The following is an 11,244-nucleotide window of genomic DNA, read 5'->3' on the forward strand; positions in this document are numbered from 1 at the left end:
TTGCTTTCCATTATGGTTTATCAGAGGATATTGAATATAGCTCTCTATACTATATAACAGGAACTTGTCATTTATTCATTTTTTATATAGTAGTTTACATCTAATAATCCCAAACTCCCAACACATTCCTCTCCCAGCCCCTACATTCTTGGCACCTGTAAGTGTGTTCTTTAGGTATGAGTTTGTTTCTGTTTCTTAGATAAGTTCATGCGTGCCATATTTGGCATTCCACATAAAAGTAATATCATATTGCATTTGTCTTTCTCTTTCTGACTTACTTCATTTATTATGACACTCTCTAGGTCCATCCAAGTTGCTGCAAATGGCATTTTAATAATATTTACTCTTACATTTAATGATAACAGTATATCTCTCTATTTATTTGTGTCTTAAATTTGTGTCAATATCGTGTAATTTTCAGTGTACAGATTTATAACCTATTTGACTAAAAATTTTTCTAAATATTTTATTCTTTTTAATGTTATTGCAAATGAAACTATGGTCTTAGTTTATTAGGATAATTCATTGTTCACAAATGTAAATGTAATTAATTTTTGTATGTTGAGTTTTTATCCTGCAACTTTGTTGGATTTGCTTACTAATTCTAGTAGTTTTTGGTGCAACATTTTTGTGTGTTTTCTATTTGTGAGATCATGTATACTATACAGTCATATAAATTCTTTTATTTTTGCTCTTTGTATCATACATTTGAAATTTATATATATTATTGTGTCTATCAAAATTTCATTCATTTTATTACTAATTGGTATTCTATTTCATGGATGTATCAGAGCTTGTTTCATTATCATTTAAGAAATATACATATGATTTCCAGTTATTTGAAATTATGAATAAACCTACTATAAATATTCATGTATAGTCATTGAAAAACAAGCAACAATGCAGAAAAATATGACATGATTGTTTGCAAAACACTAGATATCAGAAAAACAATGACAATGATCACTGAGAGGTGGTAAACAAACGAACTGATTCTTTTTTCTAGCATTTTCATGTTTATTACTTTAAATGATTTCCATGTGGTGGTACACAGAGAGATAACTCAAAAGATCCTGATAGAGTCTCTCAGTTGAGGATGTGAAGTTGAGGGTTTGATGCAACTAAGTAAGCTAGAGTTTTGGGAATAGAATGCTGCATATTGTAGACCTATAGCCCTTGCTGTGGGGAGGGAGGGAGGGAGAGAGAAAGAGAATATGATGGAGAACTAATGAGGATCTTATTGCTTACTTGTAAATTAATGAAAAATATGATATTTTCCTTATACATTTAAAACATTGTTTTATAAATCATTTGAAATGTATTGCAATGAGGTCATAACCTAGTCTAGTCTATCACGTACTTTGGTGTTCTCATGAGCACTTGGAGAGGAATGGAATAATATTCCCACAAATGTTTTATCTTTCCTCCTTTCCATCCTAACACAAATTCTGTCAATTTGACTGTCTGAAACTATGTGACAAACTGTGTGAAAAATCTATCTACATTTGAAACCGGTTTTAAATTATTTGTTCTGAAATTAGCATTCACCATCTTCTGGAAATCTGGTCAGATCACATTATCAAAGACAAAGCTTAACTTAAATAGATATGTTTATTTTATAGGTCACAATTTAAACAAGAAACTTTTTACTCATTTCATTTCTGCTGAGACTGAAATTTTCCCTCATGGTGAAATGACCTCAAGTTGTTTTTTGTACTTTTCCCCAAGAGGACAGGGTTCTCTAAGTCCTGTTCTGCATGGTGATTATCCTGATGGCATCTCTGGGGGTAATTCTGAGTATACCATCAAATTTATGATTGAGGTCCCGATGAATTTAATTAGATAAGAGTCATCCTAGGAGATAAACCAATTGAATGACTCAATAATATGTGCAGTATTTCAAATATAGATAATGTGTTTATGGACCTTTTCCCTTACTTTACATGACAGACTTTCAGGAGTTTAAATAGTTGACTCAAAACATAATAAAGTATTTAAGTGAAATTAGTTGCCATCCTTCAGGAAACTCACAGTTCAATGATGAAGAGAGGACTTTATAATTGATGGACAATCAAAATGTTGTAAAGGCTATTTCATTCTTTCACTTTGATTGACATAAAACACAAGCACCAACATTTTTGTGTAAACAATTCATATATAATTTTCAGTTTTCTCTCCAACCAAGATGTTGATTTAGCATTTGTTAATGTTCAGGACAAATCCTGCCATCAACAATTATTTTGGGTCTCTGTTCACCATCAAGATTCAGGATTCTTTAGGTAACAGCACATTCACATTCAATTAGAAAACCCAAACAATTTTAAAGTAAGTTTTACTGGATGTCTATGATGTATTAGATTTTTTGCAAGCAAGAAAACTGTTGGTCACATGGAAAGAGTTCAAAGTCCAGTGATACTGCATGTATCTGGCTTTACGTGTTGACAGAAATAGCATCAGTGCATGAAGGACCAGGAAAGCATCAAAGTCCTGAACCTGGAAGGAAAGGTTGTCTTCTTATGCAGGTAACCCAGGAAATGTGTTTATATATAAGACTCTGAACTAGGTTTTCCAATTTGCAAGAGTATATTGGTGGTGTAAGAATTCATTCTTTCAGGACTTTTCCTTTGAGATTTTCATAATCAACTGTGTTAGGAATCTTTTGTGATTATTGAAATATGTGGAGATTGATGCTATCTTGCAATACTCTTTTTGGATGTTTTCATATTCTCATGATCTGGAATAAAATTTTCTTCTGTAAAGAAGTTTTCTTAGAAATTAATTTCAGGAATAATAATTTGGAGATATTTTTTATGGGCAGATATATGTAAAGTTTCAATTAACATGGTCTCTAAACATTGCATGTTAATCTGTTAAAAAATAAAGATGATACCGCATCTGTAAACCCTGATTCAGTGATTTTCAAGAACACAAGTAATACTGTGTTCAACAAGCCATTACTTCAATTCCAACTTTTCTGTTCACAGATGAGCTTCAGCATCCTATCATATGTTTCTTGTCCTTTTAGATGTATTCTTCTTTAATTGGGTGCTGATAATTTAAATTTATTTTATATTTTTATTTACCTTTTTAATTTGTGAACTGCTTAGAAACATGTATCTATTTTGGATATTAATTCTATGTATATCTTCTAAAATTTAAATCTTTCCAAAAACTACTTCTGTCAATTGACATTATTGTATGTTTTCCTAAATCCTAATAAGAAATTTGAAATTGTCAAATATAGCTATTTGAAATGACAGTGATTGGTTAAGAAGATTTTCCCACAAATAGAATGGAGAAAGTTATCTCTATATTAAATGGAAAGAAAAATAAAGAAAATCTTGATTTACTTTTTAATTAAAATTTTAATTAATTTTTATAAGGTAATAATTATTTGTACAATTTTACTAGCTTCTGGATAGAAAGAGACTGTGGTAAAACATTTACTTAAAATTTGCTCTTTTCTCACTAATGTATCTTGATAACTTGCTTCTCTGTAAGATTTGAGGTTTGAGACAGTGTTTTAAGCAGCCTTGTATTATAATCTCTGAAAATACTAGATCATAATAAACCATAGAGCCCATTGGTTAAATGAATAAAAAAATACCTTAAGACTTAGGAAAATCACTATTAATAAGTATACTTACAGATAACTTTGTCTTGATCAGTGAAAAAAAATATACAGAAAGAGCTATGGAACGAAGGAACAATGTAACGGAGTTTGTCCTCTTGGGGCTCACTCAAGAGTGTCCAGGGTCAGAAAATATTATTTGTCATTTTCCTGCTCATCTACATGTGACAATGGTGGACAACTTACTCATTGTCATGACTGTGTTGGTCAGCTCAATGCTGGATGCCCCTATGTATTTCTTGGCTACTTATCATTTATGGATGCTGTTTATTCAACTATGGTCACTCCAAATATGATTATAGACTTGCTGTGTGAGAAGAAAATCATTTCCTTCCAAGCTTGCATGACCCAGCTATTTATAGGATACTTATTTGGTGGTGCTGATATATGCCTCCTGGTGGTCATAGCCTATGACCGCTATGTGGCCATCTGTAAACACTTGCATTATTTGACAATCATGAATAAATGATTGTGTGCTCTGCTGCTACTCTTGGCCTGGGTTGGTGGGTTTTTGCATGCTGTAATTCATCCACTCTCTGTTTACAGCCTTCCCTATTGTGGCCCAAATGTCATTGACCACTTCATCTGCAACATGTACCCCTTGTTAGAACTTGCCTGCCCTAACACCCATGTTATTGCCCTCATAGTGCTGGCCAATGATGGGGCAATCTGTATGGTCATCTTCACACTGTTACTCATCTCCTATGGGGTCATTCTGCACTCCCTGAAGAATCTTAGCCTGGAAGGCAGGCACAAAGACTTATCCACCTGTGGCTCCCTCATTACTGTGGTGGTCTTCTTCTTTCTGCCCTGTATTTTTATGTACGTGAGACCTCCTTCCACCTTACCCATTGATAAATCCTTGACTGTGTTTTATACCATTATAACCCCTATGCTGAACCTTCTAATCTATACTCTGAGAAATGGTGAGATGAAAAATGCCATGAAAAAGCTCTGGATCAGAAAAAGAAAATGAGGCAGGCAGCAGAGAAACATACCACCTATTGTCAATGAAGAATAGTCTTTCCATGAAAGCCTTTTGTGATTATTTAACTGTAGTAAGTGTCTCCTCAGATTTAAAAAGTATGCCTAAACATTTAAGTGAATACTTGCAATGATCACAGCATACTTTAAAGGTTTTCACTATTTCCTAGTCCAAAACATATATTGATTTTGAAATAACATTTTTAAGATTTTCAGAGTTTCTTAGAAAATACATAGAGTTGGGGGTATAAAATGTCACTATTCATTCTATTGATTTATCTTCTATATGATGAAGTAAACAATAGCTAGTATTTTAAATTTATTTTTCTTATTGAAGATTTTCTCATGGTTTTCCTATAAATAAATATTATAATATTTTTCAGACTTGATAGAACACATTCTAGATTTCAGAAAAAAAATAAAATACATGACATAAAAATTTCCTTGACTCCTCTCTACACATAGCCACCTATATTAATATTAGAAATATATATTGTGTTTTACATCTGCAAGATATTTTGCATATATTTTTCTTTATATTGCTTAAAATGTTAACATAAAAGGAGAATGATGTTTCAGAGTTGTATATTTTAATCATAAGGAGACTAAATTTATAAAAATAATCCAAATGAACAAAGTGCAAGTATAGATAAATAACGAAATCTTACTTATATTCCCAATTGGGTAATCATAATATATCAAGTGAAACAGATTTGTTTGCACTATATTTTCATAGGGATTAGGTGGCTCAGACGGTAAAGCATCTGCCTGCAATGCAGGAGACCTGGGTTCGATCCCCGGGTTGGGAAGATCCCCCGGAGAAGGAAATGGCAACCCACTCCAGTACTCTTGCCTAGAAAATTCCGTGGATGGAGGAGCCTGGTGAGCTACAGTCCATGGGGTTGCAAAGAGTAGGACACGACTGAGCAATTTCACTTTTCACAGAGATGACCCAGTAATATTCCCATCTAGTTTAGAATATCTGATAATACTTCTGCTTTTTTTCAGTATCTCCATCTCCTTTTTTGCTTATAGTTTTCCATAGGTTTCTATGGAGAGCCAGATTCTGACTTTCATGTGTAAATTTTGCATAAACCATAATCCATGAGCTTCAAAGATGAACTGCAGAGCTTGATACAAGATATTTTGGGTGATGTAGTCATTAAAAATGCTGACACCATATGCTATTTTTTCTTATAGCTCATTAATGAAATACAAATTACTAGGTAATAAAGAGGTAAGAATATATTGCTTTATTTAGCAAAGTTCTCTTTCATAAAATTCTCTGTCTCTCTGAATGAATTTTGAAGCAAAATATTATCCACTTAGATAAATAGAATCATGTGGTGAAAGAAGCTTATTATTCTTCCTCCTTTACTTAGTCTGAATTCACGAGGGACTATAGCTATGACATGGTGGGTGTTTTTAATAAATCACATTATATGAGAAAAACATCCTATCTCAATTTTTTATCCCTGTTACATGAAAATTTCTTACATTATCTCAAAGAATTCTCAAATACGATACTATTCACTAAATAAAACCAACCATTTGGGTTTATCAGATCTTCTGTAATTTATTTCTACAGTTTCAGGTATTGTTGTAGACTGAAAATGTGTGTCCCTCTCCAAAATCATAAATAAGTTCCTTTCTAACGTGGTGAAGTTGGAGAGGATCTTTAGGAAATGAAGGTTGTGCTAGCTAATGAAGGCTAGCTAATGAAGGTTGTGCCCTGACAAGTAGAGTTAATGTCCTTATAAAGAGACCTCAGAGACCTCACATGACCCTTCTGCCATGTGAGGATATAGGAAAAAAGGGCTGTCTATGAACTAGGAAGGTGACCTCACCAGCTCTGGGAATCTGCTGGGACATTAATCTTGGGCTTCTGAGCCTCCATACCTGTGAAAAATAAATGCCTATGGTTTAAATCATCCAGTCCATGGTATGCTGTAATAGCAACACAGAAGGACCAAGATTGAACTTTGGTTAATTTTCAAATTTTGGTAGATATCAAACGAAGAGATAAAAGTCTTTGTTAATATGTTAAAGCCTATGTTTATTGATCTGTAATCTCCCTGAGGTCATGAAAAGTTACTTAGTTGTCTGTGTTCTCTTTTCCTTGTACAATATATGGAACATAGAAACAACTCTATAGATTTTGTCAATACCTGAATTCTTGATCTATTAAAGTGGAAATTTTTACTGAAATTCTGATTGGCTCTATCTACATTAAATACATATTTAATATATAAACATTAAATATATAATATATAATTTTTAATTTGCTACAAATATTAACTTTATGTATGTTATAATTATGAGTGTTTTATATATAGATGTTATTTTTTTCTTCCACTTTTTCATGTGCTCTATCATATCACTGTGGTAATATTCCATACATTTCCAATGACTTTTAACTTTCAAACATTTTTTAAAATACACTTTAAAATCTGACAATATAAATATTGGTTTCAGTAATAATTTGAAATTTTTCCATTTATTCTGTCAGGTTTCACACCATCTAGAAGGTTCAATTTTGGGACAATTTATACTCCTTTTCCCCAGAGCTTAGATTCCTCTAAGCTCTAGGCTCATTTGGCAAAGGTTGAAAACGTCCAATGAAAATATATTTAGAATGTCATGACACTACATAATTATTTTGAGGAATACTGCATGTTTTAAAATCTTATTTTCCTATCCAGAATAAAACACATATTGTGAAGGACTGATTGATGTCTCAAAAAAATTTGTATTCTTCTCCAAAAAAATGGACATAAATCTTGCTTCATGATTTTCTTCTTTAAAAGGAGGATACTTTTATTTACATTTTACCTCACACTTAACAATGAGCTGGTCAGAAAAGGCTTAGTATCTTTTGCAGCCATGTCTCTTTTGACAGAATGATCTAGCTTCTCACTTCATGGGTACTGTGTGTCTAATTTAAGAAGTCAATGGATTCTGTGATCTAACAATATTAAGCAAACATCTTAAGGTTATGAAATTATGACGAAGAGTAAGAATACTACCTTCAGGATCAGGAGACATAAGTATTATTTCACACTATGCCCTCATCTTCCTCTATAAATTTAGCAGAATTCCCTATTTCTACATGAGGTTTACTTAAGTAATTGAAAGGTGTTTCCAAGTTCTGTGATTCTGCCAAGTTAGTGTGTTTATTATAGTAAATATTTATATTTACTTCTACTTCAATTAGTAGTAAAATTGGAGGAATTATGAGACCACAGCCCAACTCCCGAAACCTCTCCATTCCTGATAAACAACTTAGATATCCTACTAGCAAGTCTTCAGAATGGACTAATACAATATGAACTCTACTCTTGTGTGCTTTGTTACTTTGAGGACATGTTTCTCTACCTATTGAAAAAGCATGAAGATGCCCATAAGAACACTTTGGCAGGTAGATGGGTTTTTTTTGAAATTAAAAGCTACCAAAAGGCATGCTATTACTCAACTAGTTTCTGATCAACTGTGATATGATCCATTAATACAATAACTTTTACTTTCATTCCAGTTTATCGCTCAAGTTTGAGAATCTGAGTGGCTCTTTGTCCAGGGCTTTACTACATTCTGCCCTTGAATTTGTATTCTAAAAACAGAATTTCCTGATATAATTCCAGGCACTTCTTTTTTTGAAAAATTACTTTCATAGACAACATTTTCTGATTTAGATCAAACAGAGTCTCTATCCATAGCATGCTACTCTAGTCTCTGGGGAGCTGGAATACATAGATGTAGTGATTCTAAAGCAATCACTGTATCAGCTTGGTAGCTATTTAAGTAGAGGCTGGATGACCACTCAATGGGCTGTTGTGAATGGGTTTCAACTTTTTATCAGGTTGGGAATGATGACTCTGTCAGTACATGCTAATTCTCTGATATGAATCTGGCTTTCATTTCAGATATGAAAGAAGAGTCAAGAGATTTTGACTATAATACTTTAAAAAAATCCATATTTCTAACAATTGTTTAGATTATTTCAAATCTTCATTCAGGTTTTCTTTGGCATCTGCCATCATAAATCTTATTATAGCACCATCATATTAAAGGCTCTAGTCAAACTAGGTTTGATCATGTGATTTCAGCATTCATAAACTCTTTTCCTTCATGACACATTCTCTGGATTCAATCTGGAGTTCTGTACAAATTATTTGTCTTCTTGTTAACACAAGCAAATGTGAACATGAGAATACCCAAAGTTAATTGAATTAAATTTGTTTTTTAAGAAAATTTCAAGTATCATAATTTATTTCTTTTAGTATGTAGTTATAATAGGTCTCAGAAAGAATGATGGGACAGAGCCAAAACAAAAACAATATCCAGCTGTGGATGTGACTGGTGATAAAAGCAAAGTCCAATGCTGTAAAGGGCAATATTGCATAGGAACCTGGAATGTTAGGTCCATGTATAAAGGCAAATTGAAAGTGGTCAAACAGGAGATGGCAAGAGTGAACGTCGATGTTCTAGAAATCAGTGAACTAAGATGGACCAGAATGGGTGAATTTAACTCAGAGGACCATTATATCTACTACTGTGGGCAGGAATCCCTTAGAAGAAATGGAGTAGCCATCACGGTCAACAAAAGAGTCCGAAATGCAATACTTGGATGCAACCTTAAAAGCAACAGAATGGTCTCCGTTCGTTTCCAAGGCAAACCATTCAATATCATGGTAATCCAAGTCTATGCCCCAGCCAGTAACGCTGAAGAAGCTGAACTTGAATGGTTCTATGAAGACCTACAAGGCCTTTTAGAACTAACACCCAAAAAACACGGCCTATTCATTATAGAGGACTGGAATGTGAAAGTAGGAAATCAGGAAACACCTGGAGTAACAGGCGAATTTGGCCTTGGAGTACAGAATGAAGTAGGGCAAAGGCTAATAGAGTTTTTCCAAGATAATGCACTGGCCATAACAAACACCCTCTTCCAACAACACAAGAGAAGACTCTACACATGGACATCACCAGATGGTCAATACTGAAATCAGATTGATTATATTCTTCGCAGCCAAAGATGGAGAAGCTCTATACAGTCAGCAAAAACAAGATTGGGAGCAGACTGTGGCTCAGATCATGAACTCCTTATTGCCAAATTCAGACTTAAATTGAAGAAAGTAGGGAAAACCACTAGACCATACAGGTATGACCTAAATCAAATCTCTTCTGATTATACAGTGGAAATGAGAAATAGATTTAAGGGACTAAATCTGATAGACAGAGTGCCTGAAGAACAATGCACAGAGGTTCGTGACATTGTACAGGAGACAGGGATCAAGACCATCTCCATGGAAAAGAATGCGAAAAAGCAAAATGGCTGTCTGAGGAGGCTGTACAAATGGCTGGGGAAAGAAGAGAAGTGAAAAGCAAAGGAGAAAAGGAAAGATATTCCCATCTGAAAGCAGAGTTCCAAAGAATAGCAAGGGGAGATAAGAAAGCCTTCCACAGGATTAGTGCAAAGAAATAGAGGAAAACAACAGATAGGGAAAGACTAGAGATCTCTTCAAGAAAATTAGAGATACCAAGGGAACATTTCATGCAAAGATGGGCTTGATAAAGGACAGAAATGGTAGGGACCTAACAGAAGCAGGAGATATTAAGAAGAGATGGCAAGAATACACAGAAGAACTGTACAACAAAGATCTTCACGACCCAGATAATCACGAAGGTGTGATCACTCACCTAGAGCCAGACATCCTGGAACGTAAAGTCAAGTGGACCTTAGAAAGCATCACTACGAACAAAGCTAATGGAGGTGATGGAATTCCAGTTGAGCTATTTCAAATCCTGAAAGATGATGCTGTGAAAGTGCTGCACTCAATATGCCAGCAAATCTGGAAAACTCAGCAGTGGCCACATGACAGAAAAAGGTCAGTTTTCATTCCAATCCCAAAGAAAGGCAATGCCAAAAAATGCTCAAACTACTGCACAATTGCACTCATCTCACATGCTAGTAAAGTAATGCTCAAAATTCTCCAAGCCAGGCTTCAGCAATATGTGAACAGTGAATTTGCACATGTTCAAGCTGGTTTTAGAAAAGGCAGAGGAACCAAAGATCAAATTGCCATCATCCGCTGGATCATTGAAAAAGCAAGAGAGTTCCAGAAAAACATCTATTTCTGCTTTATTGCCTATGCCAAAGCCTTTGACTGTGTGGATCACAATAAACTGTGGAAAATTCTGAAAGAGATGGGAATACCAGACCATCTGACCTGCCTCCTGAAAAACCTGTATGCAGGTCAGGAAATAGCAGTTAGAACTGGACATGGAAAAACAGACTGGTTCCAAATAGGAAAAGGAGTACGTCAAGGCTGTATATTGTCACCCTGCTTATTTAACTTATATGCAGAGTACATCATGAGAAACGCTGGGCTGGAAGAAACACAAGCTGGAATCAAGATTGCCAGGAGAAATATCAATAACCTCAGATATGCGGATGACAGCACCCTTATGGCAGAAAGTGAAGAACTCAAAAACCTCTTGATGAAAGTGAAAGAGGAGAGTGAAAAAGTTGGCTTAAAGGTCAACGTTCAGAAAACTAAGATCATGGCATCTGGTCCCATCACTTCATGGGAAATAGATGGGGATACAGTGGAAACAATGTCAGACTTTAT

The 11,244-nt window shown here is 34.3% G+C and overlaps 1 pseudogene; it reads left to right on the plus strand.

Annotated features, from left to right (window-relative positions):
- Nucleotides 1-3,693: 3,693 nt before the first annotated feature.
- Nucleotides 3,694-4,607, plus strand: LOC145513785 (olfactory receptor 4A15-like; annotated as a pseudogene).
- The last annotated feature ends 6,637 nt before the right edge of the window (nucleotides 4,608-11,244 follow it).

The sequence above is a fragment of the Giraffa tippelskirchi genome, chromosome 7 (genome assembly GCF_054371585.1).
Source record: "Giraffa tippelskirchi isolate mGirTip1 chromosome 7, T2T-mGirTip1v1.2.pri, whole genome shotgun sequence".
NCBI classification, from domain to species: domain Eukaryota; kingdom Metazoa; phylum Chordata; class Mammalia; order Artiodactyla; family Giraffidae; genus Giraffa; species Giraffa tippelskirchi.